Below are 16,924 nucleotides of genomic sequence, written 5' to 3'. Positions count from 1 at the left end.
TCCCAAAAAACAAGAGCCCAGGACCTGACGGATTCCCTGGTCAGTTCTACCAAACTTTCAAAAAGAATTAATACCTGTTCTCCTGAATCTGGTTCAAAAAATTGAAGCAGAAGGAACACTTCCAGACTCTTTTTATGAAGCCAGTATTACCCTTATCCCCAAACCAGGCAAAGACCCCACCATAAAGGAGAATTTCAGACCAATGATGAATAGGAATGCTAAGATTCTCAACAAGATCCTAGTTAATAGGATCCAAGAGTACATTAAAAGTATTATCCACCATGACCAGATGAGATTTATCCCTGGGTTGCAAGGGTAATTCAACATTCGCAAATCAATCAATGTGACAGAACAAATCAATAAGAGAAGAGAGAAGAAGCATGATGCAGAAAAAGCATTTGACAAAATCCAGCATCCATTCCTGACTAAAATGCTTCAAAGTATAGGGATAAAGGGAACATTCCTCAATTTTATAAAATTTAACAATGAAAAACCCACAGTGAATATTCCTCAATGGGGAAAAGCTGACATCCTTCCCTTTGAGATCAGGAACATGACAAGGATGCACACACTCACCACTCTTGTTCAACATTAGTATTAGAAGTTCTAGCAACAGCAATTAGACAACAAAGAGAAATAAAAGGTATTCAAATTAGCATTGAAGAAGTCAAACTCTGTCTCTTCACAGATGACATGATACTTTATCTGGAAAATCCAAAAGACTCCACCCCAAACTACTAGAACTCATACAGCAATTCAGTAATGTGGCAGGATACAAAGTCAATGCACAGAAATCAGTTGCTTTCTTATACACTATCAATGAAAACACAGGAAGGGAAATTATAGAATCAATTCCATTTACTATAGCACCCAGGACCATGAGATACCTGGGAATAAACCTAACAACGGAGGTAAAGGATCTGTACTCGAGGAACTACAGAACACACACGGAAGAAATTGGAGAAGACACACAAAAAAATGGAAGACCATTCCATGTCATGGATTTGAAGAATAAACATTGTTAAAATGTCTAGACTTCTTAGAGCAATCTATACTTTCAATGCCATTCCACTAAAAATTCCATGACATTTTTCAAAGAGCTGGATCAAGTAATCCTAAAATTTGTATGGAATCAGAAGAGACTCTGAATTGCTAAGGAAATGTTTAAAAAGAAAAACAAAACTGAGGGCATCACGTTGCCTGATTTCAAACTTTATTACAAACCTGTGATCACCAAGATAGCATGGTACTGGCACAAAAATAGACAAATAGATCAGTGGAACAGAGTAGAGAGCCCAGATATGGACACTCAACTCTATGGTCAAATGATCTTTGACAAAGTAGGAAAAATAATATATACAGTGGACAAAAGACAGCCTCTTCAATAAATGATGCTGGGAAAATTGGACAGCTATGTGTAGAAGAATGAAACTTGACCATTCTCTTACACCGTGCACAAAGATAAACTCAAAATGGATAAAAGACCTCAGTGTGATACAGAAATCTATGAGAATCTTAGAGGAGAACATAGGCAGTAACCTCTTTGACGTCTGCCACAGCAACTTCTTTCAAGATATGTCTCCAAAGACAAAGGAAACAAAAGCAAAAATGAACTTTTGAGACTTCATCAAGATCAAAAGCTTCTGCACAGCAAAGGAAACAGTCAACAAAACAAAGAAGCAACCCACAGAATGAGAGAAGATACTCTCCAATGATGGTACAGACATTGGGCTGATATCCAGGATCTATAAAGTACTACTGAAACGCAACACAAACAAAACAGATAATCATGTCAAAAACTGGGCAGAAGACATAAACAGACACTTCCCCAATGAAGACATATAAATAGCTATCAGACACATGAAAAAATGTTCATCATCATTAACCATCTTGGAGATTCACATTGAGATACCACCTTACACCAGTTAGAATGACCAAAATTAGCAAGACAGGAAACAACATGTGTTGGAGAGGATGTGGAGAAAGGGGAACCCTCTTACACTGTTGGTGGGAATGCATGTTGGTGCAGCCACTTTGGAAAACAGTGTGGAGATTCCTTAAGAAATTAAAATTAGAGTTCCCTATGAACCTGCAATTGCACTACTGGGTATTTACCCCAAAGATACAGATGTAGTGAAAAGAAGGGCCATCTGTACCCCAATGTTCATAGCAGCAATGACCACAGTCACCAAACTGTGGAAAGAACCAAGATGCCCTTCAACAGACGAATGAGTAAGGAATATGTGGTCCACATATGGTATGGAGTATTATGCCTCCATCAGAAAGGATGAATACCCAACTTTTGTTATCAACATGGATGGGACTGGAAGAGATTATGCTGAGTGAAATAACTCAAGCAGAGAGAGTCAATTATCATATGGTTTTGCTTCTTTGTGGAGCATAAGAAATAACATGGAGACATGGAGAGATGGATAGGAGAAGGCAGTTGGGGGTAATTGGAGGAGGAGATGAACCATGAGAGACTGTGGACTCTGAAAAAGATTCTTAGGGTTTTGGAGGGGTGTGGGGTGGGAGGTTGGGTGGGCCTGTGGTGGGCATTGTGGAGAGCATGTATTGCACGGAGCACTGGATGTGGTGCATAAACAATGAATTCAGGAACACTGAGAAGAAATTTAAAAAAATAAATTAAAAAAGTGGATGGTTGGGGAGAGGGTATGAGGTCTCTTGTGACCTTGAACTCAGGGTTTAATACTGGGCCTGGCACATAATAAGAGCTCAATAAATGTTTCTTGAAGAAATGAAAAAAAAAATACTAGACTCAGATCGCATGCTAGTCTTGTTTTCAATGTTTGACACTAATTTTTCTTTCATTATTCACAATTGTTTTTAAATTTTCCATGCTATTTAAAGAAAAAAAAAAAGCTTAAATGTTTAAATCACTTACCCAATGACATAGAGATCTTAGCTACAGAGGTAGGATTTGAAAACATGCAGTTTGGCTTCAGAGCCCAATGTGCTCATTAAGAATCCCAAATTCATGCCTCGTAGGTGTACTTCAAGACTAAATGAGGTAATGTATATAAAACTCTTAAGACAGTGCATGGCAATAGGTAAACATTCAGTCAATGTAAATAATTATTAGTAAACAATACCTTCAATATACTTTGTCAGTACCTGAGAAGTACATTGATACTAAATTTAGTTCCATTTCTTTTTTTAGGACACTCAAAAAATTATCACAAGTCATGGTACAGGCTCCATTCATGTTCCAATGCAAACCTTTTCTCAAGACGTCATGCACTGCCATGACTTAAGGAGAGATCATAACTTTCTTCTATCTCAGTGAGTCTCTACTTAGAACCCTAAAGAATTGGATATCTCAAATTATTTTCCCCCCTGGGAGTCTGACACAACAACATAAAACCATGGCAAGACATTCCTGCCATCTGGGTTCCACCTGTTCTTCCTAAAGAGCCTTTCTCTTGAAGGTTACTCCAAGGCTTTGGGTAATCATAACTTTTGGTGTTAATCTAGATCTCAGTCCAACAATAGCATTAGAGAGAGACAGAACATGACATATGAGGTATAGTTGTCCAGTCTGGTGTGGTTGAACAGTATAGCATAGTGGGTGAGATCAGATGTGGCCACACTATTGAAAGGGTTTGGGACATTTTAGCAAGCACCAGAAAGACTTAGAAAAGTGCATTAGAACCATCATATCTTGAATCGTGTAAGAATTGTTGGACATATATGCCTAGATTACGTACCACAAATTGGTTTATAAAGTCTAGGAAAGCTATATGCTTTCTTTACATTTAATTTAGGTAACACTGTTATATGGGAACTTCCCTGCCCCATTGTAGCATAGTGCACATTACTAAAAATCTGAAAGGAAAGATGTATAATTAATGTGGGTTGAAAATTGGAATTCAGAGTTCATAATAGCATTAGCATTTTTCATAATAGCATTAAGCATTAACTGGGATAACAATAAAGAATCTGGGTATTTTAAGGAACAAGTGACATTATCCACCCTGCTTAAACATCAGGTTTCTCCATAGAACCTTCCTCAGGGCCCCAACACCTTCTTGTTCTTCCTGCTGTAGATGAGGGGATTAAGCATGGGGATAATGATTACATCAAACAGAGAAGCTGTTCCATCTCTGAGTGGAGAGAAGAACCTGAAGTCCCATAGCTAATCATGGTTGGATCAAAGTAGAGCCTTATCACACCAAGGTGGGAGGAGCAGGTAGCTAGAGCTTTGTTTTTGCCCTGAGGGGAATTCATGTGAAGGACAGTAAGGTAGATGAGTATGTAGGAGGTCAGAATGAGTCTAAAAGGGATGAGAATAGAAACAATGCTGGGCAGTAATATCACTTTCTCGTAGATTTATTTTCTCACAAGAGAACCTCACATAAGAAATGGTGAATTTTCCGGTGCTACAAGCAGAGAAATGCATGGCAAAAATTGTGTACATTAAGGAGTGGAGCACACTCCTAGCCCATGAACCAGTGACCATTTGAACCAGTGACTCACGTGTCATGATGGCCAGATATCTGAGTGGACTACAGATGCCCTGAGAGTGGTCAAATACCATGAGAGTCAGGAGAGCACACTCAGCCACTCCCAGCTTCAAATGAAAGGTTGGAACTCTACAGCCAATGCAAGAGATGTATTTATGTCAAGAACTTGGTTTCCATCTTGAGGACAGTGGTGAAAATTATTAAAATTATGTCCATGAGGGAGAGAGGGTTGGGTGGGAAGTACATTGGGGTGTGGAGGCAAGCATCACCCCACAACAGCAGAGCTAGTATGGAGTTTCCCATCCTGGCCACCCCAAGAATAACAAGGACAATGGAGATGAAGAGGCCAGGATGCTGAAAGTAAAAGGGAAAGCCCAGTAGAATGAAATATGTGGTAGAAGATCCATTTCCCTGCTCCAGGTCTTTGTCTACTGGCTTGATATGAAAGCTCATGGGAGAAAATACACAGAATGTTATTGCCCTTTTCATACAAATTCACCACTGTTTCCCATCTGCTTATGAAACTTGTATATATTGCAATATATTTAAATGTATAAAAGATTAATGAGTTTGTATCCATTGTTATTTAAATATAGTATTTAGCAATCTGTCTGACAGGACAAGCAATGTTAATGGAGACTATTGATTTGGGTCATATTATATTACATTGCTTTACATAGTGTTGCTATCATTTCTTGAGGATCACAAGCTTAATTTTTAGTTCCTATGAAAATGTCCCTATGTCCTCGTAATGTGATACACACTCTTTCCAAAGTAATCATGGTTTATATTGCACAACCACTGGAATCTCTGCAAGTCTATTGCTTTTAGATTAACCATCCGTATCTAAATTTATCCTTAGGGCTCTTACAGATCACTAAGCAGGTACCTTGATAAGTAATGGGTTGGGGCATCTTATGGCTCTAATCATTGGGACTGGCCTAGAATGTCTTGAAAGTGACTTGGACTTGTCTTTATGGCCCTTGTGATTTATCAGTCAATAGGGACTGATTAAAAGAGAATTATAATCATTTTGTACACTTGATGTGTTATATTACTTTTTCTGTATGCAACAAATATATCCACTTGTACAAGTCCTTCCATAAAATTATGTGTCATCTCAACTAATATATTTGCTTTGCTATGTTGTTATTGGCATTTTGTGCCATCTTCCATGACAGGGTGAGGCTGCCAGAACTTAAAAAAAAAAAAAAGATAGGGTCAGAAAGTGTCTTGACGTAGAATCAGGAAGAATTGGATTCACAGAAACTTAAAAGCAATTTCTCAGTGTTCTTTTATTGTGTCTTTTTAAAAATATTAATCAATAGCATTTTTAACAACATATCTGCACATCCTGGTACTAGAAAATAATCATGAAAATAATAAAACAGTTCATTCAAAATTCTGGATATTTTATTAACATATCAAATAGATAGATATAATAGATATAAAACATAATAGATATATTATGTTCATCCAATCTTCAGCTCTCCTGTGTTATAGCTGCAGTAGTCAGCTTTTTCTGTGACCAGGATGGTAGAACATAACTATAGGAGTTAGACACAAATATTCCAGAAAGTGTTCTGCAAGACATTTTGCAAAATGGTTGGTGAAACATTGTTTACTCTATCTTACCCTAAGAAGCTCTTATTAGCATTTTAAGACCCTGAAAGTGTTACATTAAAAAAGAAATCTTCTCAGCTATTTTTTCAGCTTTTTAAAAAATGTTCTGTATTTTGACACTGAACTTGTTTTACCCTGCAAATATCCCTATTAATGTTTTCTATATTCTTGGGTTTAGTAGAACACTAATTTAGAAATGTTGAGATAGTCTTAAAGACATTAGCAATTAATGAGGGTTTTTTCCTAGATATTCTAAATAAATAATATTTTTATTTTGACATCATGATTTTTTTAAATTTCTTTTCAGTGTTCCAGAATTCATTGTTTATGCACCACGCCCAGTGCTCCATGCAATACATGCCCTCCATAATTCCCAACACCAGGCTCACACAACCGTCCACCCCCCACCACTTCAAAAACCTCAGATTGTTTTTCAGAGTCTATAGTCTCTCATGGCTCACCTCGCCCTCCAATTTCCCTCAACTCCCTTCTCCTCTCCATCTCCCCTTGTCCTCCATGCTATTTCTTATGCTCCACAAAGAAGCAAAACCATATGATAATTGACTCTCTCTGCTTAACTTATTTCACTCAGCATAATCTCTTCCAGTCCCAGACATGTTGATACAAAAGTTGCGTATTCATCCTTTCTGATGGAGGCATAAGACTCCATAGTGTATATGGACCACATCTTCCTTATCTATTCGTCCGTTGAAGGGCATCTTGGTTCTTTCCACAGTTTGGCGACTGTGGCCACTGCTGCTATGAACATTGGGGTACAGATGGCCCTTCTTTTCACTACATCTGTATCTTTGGGGTAAATACCCAGTAGTGCAATTGCAGGGTCATAAGGAAGCTCTATTTTTAATTTCTTGAGGAATCTCGACACTGTTCTCCAAATTGGCTGCACCAACATGCATTCCGACCAACAGTGGAAGCGGGTTCCCCTTTCTCCACATCCTTTCCAACACACGTTGTTTCCTGTCTTGCTAATTTTGGTCATTCTAACTGGTGTAAGGTGGTATCTCAATGTGGTTTTAATTTTAATCTCCCTGATGGCGGGATGGAATGTCCTTGTCCTGCTGCATGCTCTGTGGGGAGTCTCCACGGAGATTCTCTCACTCTGCCCCTCTCCCAAGTCATGCGCACCCCCAACCCTGCCTTTGCAATGAAACAACCATATTCAGAATGGAAGCACTAGCCCAGTCTCCCAACGAGTTGACTTTCTCAGGACTAAGACACAAGTCTGCATTCAGGCGTCGGGAAATCTCCACGGGCTACACCAGAGAGTTGGTCAGCCAGAGGCTTCCATTCATCCTTTAGAAAGAAGAGGAACCGCATCTGGCCTTAGATATTTCTCTGCCTTTCAAGCCAGTGACTAGAGATAGCACTCGTTCAGGGCAAGCAGTGGTGGATTACTCTCTGTGGAAGCTCCTGTGTTTACAACTGGGCCTTCGGTCAATATTCTCTGAGTATGCTCGGATAAAGGCCTCACCAGGACTGGCAGAATACTCTGCCCGCCCTCGCCATCTGGTCTTCCGAACGGAGGCACCAGAGGGAGTCAAAGAATAGAGCCAGCTGACCACCCATTCCATTCCTTAGTCCATACAGCCAAGCAGCATGCAGTCATAAACAGGAGCCCAAGATTAATTGGCAATATCTGACCCTGACTGCTCTCTCTGAGCACAGGACCACAAGGGAAAAATTGCCACCGACCAATGAGTGCTGGCTGTGTGAATGACAGCTCCATATCCCAGGAATGGAAGCCAAGGGAAGGTTTGAAATTCAGCAAGCTTGGGAGAAGAGCTACAGGAGGGCCAATGTGGTCCATTCCAATGGGAAGGAAATCAATCTGACCTTTGCATTAACTCTGTTTCCCTTGGCTATGGAAATGTGACCAGGTGTCTCTGAGAACCTCCAGCCCAGCCTCTGCTGCCATATGACAATCCGCTATCCCTCCCCATGTTCATGTCTTTCTGAGACTAGATTGTAGCGGATCCTGGGGCCCAGCCTAATGTACAGGCCCGAGGTGTTGGGCAGACTCCCAGGTTCACTGAGACACAGGATTCGAATGGCCTCAGGACTAAAGGTAGTATGCAATGAGAAGCAATGCATGGAAGTAGATACCAAGGGCCAAATTTCTTCAGTGGAGAGGAGCATGTGATGATGTCGAAAAGGAAGGGACCAGCAAGCACACTTTCCTAGCGAGCTCCCCATATCAGGAATAAGAATCAGCTGTGGGCTTGGGCAAAGGGAACCTCCATAGGCTATACCTGGGAGCCCTGTCGACAAGCAGCCTGGGTCCTTTCTGCCAAAAGTCAATGAATGCTTCTGGCCCTGTCTCCTTTTCCTGTCCTTCCCATACTGACTACCATTAGAAGTGGCTAAGGGAGAGCTGGGGTGCTTTGGGGGGCTACTCTCAAGTGTTTGGGACTGGGACTCAGTGCACACTACCAGGCAAGGGCTCTTTCAGAGCACGCCCTGCCGTGCAGCATTCTGGGCAGGTGGGAACAATCTCTTCTTTGTCATGAAGGCATGTCAGTCAGCCTGGGGAAGGTGACAGGCTGGCTATGCATAAGCAGGCTGACAACAGCCACCCAAGAAGGAAGCAGAACTCCTCTGTGTTTGTGTGTGTGTGTGTGTGTGTTTGTGTGTGTGTGTGTGTGTGTGTGTGTGTGTGTGTGTGTGACTGTGTAGTTGGTGTTGTTTCAGCACGGTTTGAATCTGACAGGTGTTCTGACTCTTGAGGTGGTTGTGTGTTTTCCATAGTTGTGTTTCATAAGTGAGTGTATCTCTGTGTTATAGGTGTGTTGAGTGGATGCTGTTCACGAGTCTGATGGATATGGTGTGTGTCTTGTGTGTTTTACATGGCGTTTGTGTGTGATTGAGATGTGTTTCGTATTGTGGATGATTGATGTTTCTCCAATGCCTATGGGTGAGGGGTAGGTGGTGTGTATTCATGATATCCATGCACTGTGTTAGTGGGGTATGTGTTGTGTGTGGATTATTTCTGTTCTTTTCTTCTGGTGTGTGTGCGTTGTAGATTAGGGTGGACTAGGTGGGCTGAGTTTGGGGTATCTATGGTGTGTGCATGGTGTGTGTGGGGGGGTGCCCATTCATGTGGTCTCTGTGTGGTATGCTTGTGGGAGATGCCTGGTGTGTGTGGTGAATCACGGTGTGTGCATAGTGTTTGTGTGGTATGGGCATGGCGTGCTTCTGGGAGGGCTAAGTGTTGTGAGTTTCTGGTATAGAAGTGGTGTGTGTTGTGATGTGACCACTGCATATGGAGTGTATGCACGTAATGTATGCTTGTCTGTGCAGTGTGCATTGCTCCATGTAACAGATGGCTGTGTGTGTTGGTTTGGGCATGGGTTCACTGTGTGTGTTTGGGATATGTCTGGGGTGTGTGTGATGAATATAAGGAATTCCTGTGGTCCATGTGTAGTGATGTGAGGTATGGGTGAGGGGTAGAGTTGTGGTATGTAGGCAGTGGATGCGTGGTGGTGGGTGCTGCAAGTGCCATGATTCCTTGGTTGCCTGTGGAATGTGGGTGAGGGGAGTAGGTGACTTGATTGCCCATAGTGGAGTGGAGTGTCTTGGTGGTGCGGTGGTGCGTTTGTGTTTTGGATGGATGGTGTGTGAAGGAGATATGTGTTCTGGGTGGAATAGGTGTAGTGATTGTGGAGCATAGGGTCGTGTGGGTGGTCTCTTTGATGTGGGTAGCTGTGTGTGTGTGTTCTCTATGTTGTCTGTCATGTGTATCTTGTTTGTGATGGACATGCGCAAGACGGGACAAGGACGAGTGGTATGAATCGGTTGGGTGTGTGTTAAACAAGTGATATCAGTGTGGGGTGTGTTGGGGTGTTTTTGCTGGGCATAGTTTGGATGGCATGAGGTGTGTGTTTGCACTGTAGGTCCAGGCGAGGTGAGTGTGTCGTCCATGAGGTAGAAATGTGGTGTCTGTCTTGCATGTGAGTTTTGGTAGGATACGGACTGTGTGTGCCTTTCATAAGTTTGTGTAACATCGCCATTCCATGCAGGTGATCTATATGTGTAGATCGTAGGGGGTGTTTTGGAGGTGACTCTGTTGCATTGGAGGTCGATGAAATGAGTGTGAATGGTGTATGTCTGCAGTGCATGGTTTTGGATGGGTGTGTGGCATGCATTGTGTGTTTTGCACGCATTGTGTGTGCCCGCCTGCGCGCATTTATGTGTGTGTGTGTGTGTGTGTGTGTGTCTGTGTGGGTGTGCATGTGTGGGTGTGTATGTGTGTTTGTGAGTGTCGTGAACTTGGGGATTGTTTTCTATGTTTCCCTGATAGGCTTGTGCTCCGTTTGTCCTGTGAGAGTCTTGGGTGTGGCCCTTTTGTGGTGTAGGTTGCATCGGGGCACTGTGTGCGGTGACGGGGTGGTTATATGGATTCTCCTGTGTGTGGTGTAGGTTTGCTGTGTGTGGTGTCTGTGTCTTCTGTGAGTTTTCTGTGTGACGAGTAAGGGCCGAGTCTATGTCTGTGTTTTCTGTGGGAGTGGTGTGTGTAGGCTGTATGCCTGTATGGGTGTGCTCTGTTTGTAGCCTATGCATGTAGGTTGTATGTGTGCTATGTGTGAGATCTCTTGGTGCGGTGTCAGCAGGCAATGGCTTGTGGATGGTTTGTGTGTGCAGTTGGTGCTGTGGCACGTGATTGAATGCGTCAGAGTACAGGGGCTTCATGGGGCCCACGGGGTGTGCCTTGCTATGTGTTCTATACAGTGCAGTCAGTGAGAGAGGGCATGTGTTTGGTGAATGTATGGCTAATCATTGGTGCACTAAGCACTGGACCTTACGCAGAGCCTGCACTGGGTTGGAGGACCGTCGTTTGGTGGGGCGATATCAGACACCAATTATGGGGGCTGAACTCAGAACAAAAGCAGGATTAATCAAAGTCTGAGACTATTCTGTGAGAGTGAGAGCTCCATGAGCCCTGAATGTGAGCCAAGACACAGTTTGAAATATGGAAGTTTACGGGAGTGCCTTTTATGGGGATCTGCAGAGAAAGTGAACCAAACAGAAAATACAACCAGGGAAGGAGACATCTAAGTTTGATTCCCCTTGCCCCAGGAATGAGGCCACCTCGCACAAAACCGCTCGTTTGGCCTGCATCCAATTCTTCCTTCCGAGACTTCAGACACCCGAAGTTTCCGTATGTGCCCAGTGTTCTGAAACCCAACTGGGAGGGGCCCTTGCGCGGGCCCTGTGCTGCAACATAACCACAGTCCTGAGAAGTCTGTGGTAGTCTCCTCTTTCCAGGGAGCATATGGCTCATTGACACGGACACGGAATTATTCTAGGGTCCCTCTAGTTAGAGACAAAAGAGAAAACCCCAGGTCCTGAGGAGCCTCCTGGGTCCCGCCCTCAACTCAGCCCTCTGGTGAGCCCATATCTGTGTTGCCAGATCGGATGTCCCTTGTCACTAAGACATAAACCTAACCCTAACCCTAACCCTAGCTCTAACCCGAAGCCCAGATCGGATGATCAGGCTTCCATCCTCAGAAGCCTGGTTCCCAAACTCTTCAGATGGGGGAACCCTGAGCTGCACTGCACAATTGCACTTGGTCACAATAGGAAAGCATGGCCTTTAGAAATGAGCTCAACCCGCCGAGCAGGAGAAACCTGGATGCATCCCTTGGGCCACAGCCACGTTAGGTGCCCACCAGGACCACGAACCAGGAGTCTCACGATCCTGCAGACATAATGCCCTCAAAGCAGCCCTAGGGAGAGGCCACCTCAGCGTGGGCAGGTTGGGCCTGCCCTGCCCCCTCGGCCTAACCCTAACCCTAGGGTGCTTATTCAGACTTCAGTCCCCGGTGGCCTGGCCTGGTAGCCCTCCAGTTTGAGGACACCTCATTCACAACGCAGGACGTTGGGTGCCTCCCACGAGGAAACTCTGCCATTTGGCCCTGTGCAGGAACCTCGTGGCGAGAGAAACCTGCATGCCCTGTAAAGCCACCCACACCATTTTAAGACCCCCACACAACAATCCCAGATCCTGATGGGCCGCCAGAGCTATGCCGTCAACTGAGCCCTGTGGAGAGCATGACTCAGCCCTTGGGTGAGCCCATATCTATGTTGTCATATCTGACATGCCTTGTCCCTTTGACATAACCTTAACCCTGACCCTAACCCTAAGCCCAGGTCGGGTACTCAGGCTTTCGTCCTCAGAGGCCTGTTTCCTAAACTCTCCAGATGGGGGAACACTGAACTGCAGCCCACAATTGCACTTGAAGCTAAAAGGAAAGCATGCATGCAACCAGGAGTCTGACGACCCTATAAACACAAGTCCTCCACTCAGCCCTAGGGAGAGGCCACCTCAGCGCAGGCAGTTCGGGCCTGCCATGCCCCTCGGCATAACCCTAACCTTAGGGTGCTTATTCAGACTTCTTTCCCCGGTGGCCTGGCCCAGTAGCCCTCCAGTGTGGGGCCTCCTTATTCACAATGCAGGGCTCTGGGTGCCACCCACGAGGAAACTGTGCCATTCCGCCCTGTGCAGGACCCTCGTGGCGGCAGAGACCTACTTGCCACGTAAAGCCACCCACACCTCCTAGGACACACACACCACAATCCCGGAGCCTGATGGGCCGCCAGAGCTATACCCTCAACTGAGCCCTGTGGAGAGCCTGTCTCTGCACTGACGAATCAGGTCTGCCATTCTCCCAGAGTTAAACCCTAACCCTAGGTTGGGTGTTCAGGCTCTGGATCCCAGAGGCCTGATACCCAGTTCCTACCATGAATGGGAGCATCACACTATCAGAAGGACTCAGCCTCTCAGCCAGGAACAAAGCGTTTCATTCCGTGCTATCCAATATACTCAGAGACCTAGAAACCAGCATGATCCCTTGAGGCCATTCCCGCCCTCTGTGCCCCTCTGGGCCAAAAACGCAGGGCCTGAGGAGCCTCCTGAGCATCTCCCTCTACTCAGACCTTAGGTGAGCCCATATATGTGTTGCTAGATCGGACATGCCTGGTCCCTAAGCCATAACCCTAAGCCGAAGCCCAGGTCAGGTGCTCAGGTTTTCATCCTCAGAGTCCTGGTTGCCAAACTCTCCAGATGGGGGAAACCTGAGCTGCACCGCACAATTGCACTTGATCCCAATAGGAAAGGATGCCCTTTAAAAATGAGCTGAACCCGCAGAGCAAGAGAAACCTGCATGAATCCCTTGAGCCACAGCCATGTTAGGCGCCCACCAGGACCACAAGCCAGGAGTCTGATGATCCTGCAGACACAAGTCCTCCACTCAGGCCTAGGGAGAGACCACCTCAGTGCGGGCAGATCAGGTCTGCCATGCCCCGTCGGCCTAACCCTAACACTAGGGTGCTTATTCAGACTTCCATCGCCAGTGGCCTCCCCGATAGCCCTCCAATTTGGGGTCTCCTTATTCACAACGCAGGATTCTGGATGCCACCCACGAGGTAACTGTGCCATTTGGCCATGTGGTGGACACTCGAGGCAAGAGAAACCTGCCTGCCCCGAAAAGCCACCCAAACCTATTTAGGACCTCCACATAACAATCCCGGATCCTGATGGGCCGCTAGAGCTACGCTCTCAAATGAGCCCTGCGGAGAGCATGACTCCCCACTGACAAATCAGGTCTGCCATTCTCCCAAAGTCAAGCCCTAATCTTTGGTTGGGTGTTCAGGCCCTGGACCCCAGAGGCCTGAAAACCTGTTCCTCCCATGGATGGGAGCATCAGACTGTCGGACGGACTCAGCCTCTCAGCGAGGATCAAAGCATTTCATTCCGTGCTATCCAATACCCTCTGAGACCTAGAAACCAGCAGGCTCCCCTGAGGTCTTCCTTCCCTCGTTGCCCCTCCAGCCCAAAATCCCAGGTCCTGAGGAGCCTCCTGAGTCCCGCCCTAAACTCAGCCCTTGGGTGAGCCCATATCTGTGTTGCCAGATCCGACATGCCTTGTCCTAAGACATAACCCAAACCTCACACTAACCCTAACCCAAACCCAGGTCTGGTGCTCAGGCTTCCGACCTCAGGAGGCCAGTTTCCCAACCTCTCCAGAAGGGGCAACACTGAGCTGCAGTACACAATTGCGCTTGAACCTAAAAGGAAAGCATGCCCTTTAGAAATGAGCTGAACCCACAGAGCAGGAGAAACCTGCATGCATCCCTTGGGCCACAGCCATGATAGGCGCCCACCAGGACCACGAACGAGGAGTCTGATGATCCTACAGTCACAAGCCCTCCACTCAGCCCTAGGGAGAGGCCACCTCAGTGCCAGCAGATCGGGCCTGCCATGCCCTGTCGGCCTAACCCTAACCCTAGGGTGCTCACACAAACTTCCGTCCCCGGTGGCCTGGCCCAGTAGCCCTCCAGTTTGGGTACTCCTTATTCACAACGTAGGACTCTGGGTGCCACCCATGAGGAAACTGAGCCATTTGGCCCTGTGGAGGACCCTCGTGACGAGAGAAACCTGCCTGCCCCGTAAAGCCACCCACACCTTCCTAGGACACCCACACAACAGTCCTGGATCCTGATGGGCTGCTAGAGCTACGCCCTCAACTGAGCCCTGTGGAGAGCATGACTCTGCACTGACAAATCAGGTCTGCCACTCTCCCAGAGCCAAACCCTAACCCTAGGTTGGGTGTTCAGGTTCCGGACCCCAGAGGTCTGATACCCAGTTCCTCCATGAATGGGAGCATCACACTGTCAGAAGGACTCAGCCTCTCAGCCAGAAACAAACTGTTTCATTCCTTGCTATTAAATACCCTCAGAGAATTAAAACCCAGCATGCTCCCCTCAGGACATTCCCACCCTGTTTGCCCCTCCTGGCCAAAAACCCAGGGCCTGAGGAGCCTCCTGAGTCCCGCCCTCAACTCAGCCCTTGGCTGAGAGAGATCCCACAAGCCTTTTCCATAAGACCTATCCCTAAACCTAACCATAACCCTAACCCTAACCCAAAGTGCAGGTCGGGTGCTAGGCTTCCGTCCTCAGAGGCATGGTTCACAAACTCTCCAGATGGGTGAACCCTGAGCTGCACTGCAAAATTGCACTTGATCCTAAAAGGAAGGCATCCCCTTTAGATATGAGCTGAACCTGCAGAGCAGGGGAAACCTGCATGCATTCCTTGGGCCACAGCCACGTTAGGCGCCCACCAGAACCGCGAACCAGGATTCTGACGATCCTGCAGACACAAGCCCTCAACTCAGCCCTAGGGAGAGGCCACCTCAACGCGGGCAAATCAGGCTTGCCTTGCCCCGTCGTCCTAACCCTAACCCTAGGTTTCTTAATCAGATTTTCATCTCCCATGGCCTGGCCTGGTAGACCTCCAGTTTGGGGACGACTTATGTACAACGCAGGACTCTGGGGGCCACCCACGAGGAAACTGTGCCTTTCCACTCTGTGGAGGACCCTCATGGCGACAGAAACCTGCCTACCCCTGAAAGCCACCCACACCTTCCTAGGACCCACACACCACAATCCCAGAGCCTGATGGGCACCCAGAGCTATGCCCTCAACTGAGCCCTTTGGAGTGCCTTTCTCTGCACTGACAAATCAGGTCTGCCATTCTCCCAGAGACAAACACTAACCCTAGGTTGGGTGCTCAAACTCTGGACCCCGAGGCCTGATACCCAGTACCACCCATGAATGGGAGCATCACAATTTCAGGGGGACTCAAGCTCTCAGCCAGGAAAAATACCCTTTCTTCTTTTCTTCTTCTTCTTCTTCTTCTTTTTTTTTTTTTTTTTGCTGGGATGGAACCCAGTGGCTTAGTAGTTTATTTAGCTCTTTATTTTTCCTTTTCACAGCTGTACTGAGATATAATTCACATGGCATAGTATATTCAGAGAATGGTGCATCCGTTATTGCAGTCAATTTCAGAATATTTTCATTCCCCAAAAAGAAACACCACACCCCTTTATCATCATGTCCCAGTCACCTTATCACCTCAAAGTCTGGGCAAACATTAATTTGCTTTCAGTTTCTGTAGACTTGTTCACTCTGGACATTTCATGTAAATGGGACCATAATAACATGCGGTCCTTTGGGAGTGACGTTGTTTAATTACCACAATGTTTTCAAGATTCATCGGTGTTGTTACACATTACAGTGTGTCTTTTATGGCCGAGTAATTCTCCATTGTGTGGATATATCACGATGTGTTCATTCATTCACCAGGTGATGGGCATTGGGCTTGTTTTCCACTTATTAACTCTTGTAAATAAAGCTGCTGTGAACCTTCACGTGCATGTTTTCCTCTGGATATGTGTTCATATTTCTTGTTTATGTACCTGGGAGTGAATGTAGGATCCTAGGTAACTGTGTTTAGCCATTTGCAGAACGTCTGAACTAGGTCCCAAAGTGACAGCACCATTTGACATTCCCACTAGCAGTTTATGAGAGTTGAGTCTATCCATGTCGTTGCTGGCACTTTCTATGTCTTTTTTTTTTTAAATCATCATTTTTTTTAATTTATTTTCAACATAACAGTATTCATTGTTTTTGTACCACACCCAGTGCTCCATGCAATCTGTGCCCTCTCTAATACCTACTACCTGGTTCCCCCAACCTTCCACCCCGCCACGTCTTCAAACCCTTCAGATTATTTTTCAGAGCCCATAGTCTCTCATTGTTCACCTCCCCTTCCAATTTCCCCCAACTCCCTTCTCCTAACTCCTCATGTCCTCCATGCTATTTGTTATGCTCCACAAATAAATGAAACCATATGATAATTGACTCTCTCTGCTTGACTTATTTCACTCAGCATAATCTCTTCCAGTCCCGTCCATGTTGCTACAAAAGTTGGGTATTCATCCTTTCTGATGGAGGCATAA

General features: G+C 45.7%; 1 pseudogene; it reads right to left on the bottom strand.

The window, feature by feature from the left end:
• Positions 1–3,986: 3,986 nt before the first annotated feature.
• LOC111140091 lies at positions 3,987–4,937 on the bottom strand (annotated as a pseudogene).
• Positions 4,938–16,924: the final 11,987 nt, after the last annotated feature.

The sequence above is a fragment of the Enhydra lutris genome, unplaced genomic scaffold (assembly GCF_002288905.1).
Source record: "Enhydra lutris kenyoni isolate GAN:26980312 unplaced genomic scaffold, ASM228890v2 scaffoldscaffold162, whole genome shotgun sequence".
NCBI classification, from domain to species: domain Eukaryota; kingdom Metazoa; phylum Chordata; class Mammalia; order Carnivora; family Mustelidae; genus Enhydra; species Enhydra lutris.
The sequence above is the reverse complement of the archived record's forward strand: the minus strand, read 5'-3'. Positions and strand labels throughout refer to the sequence as shown.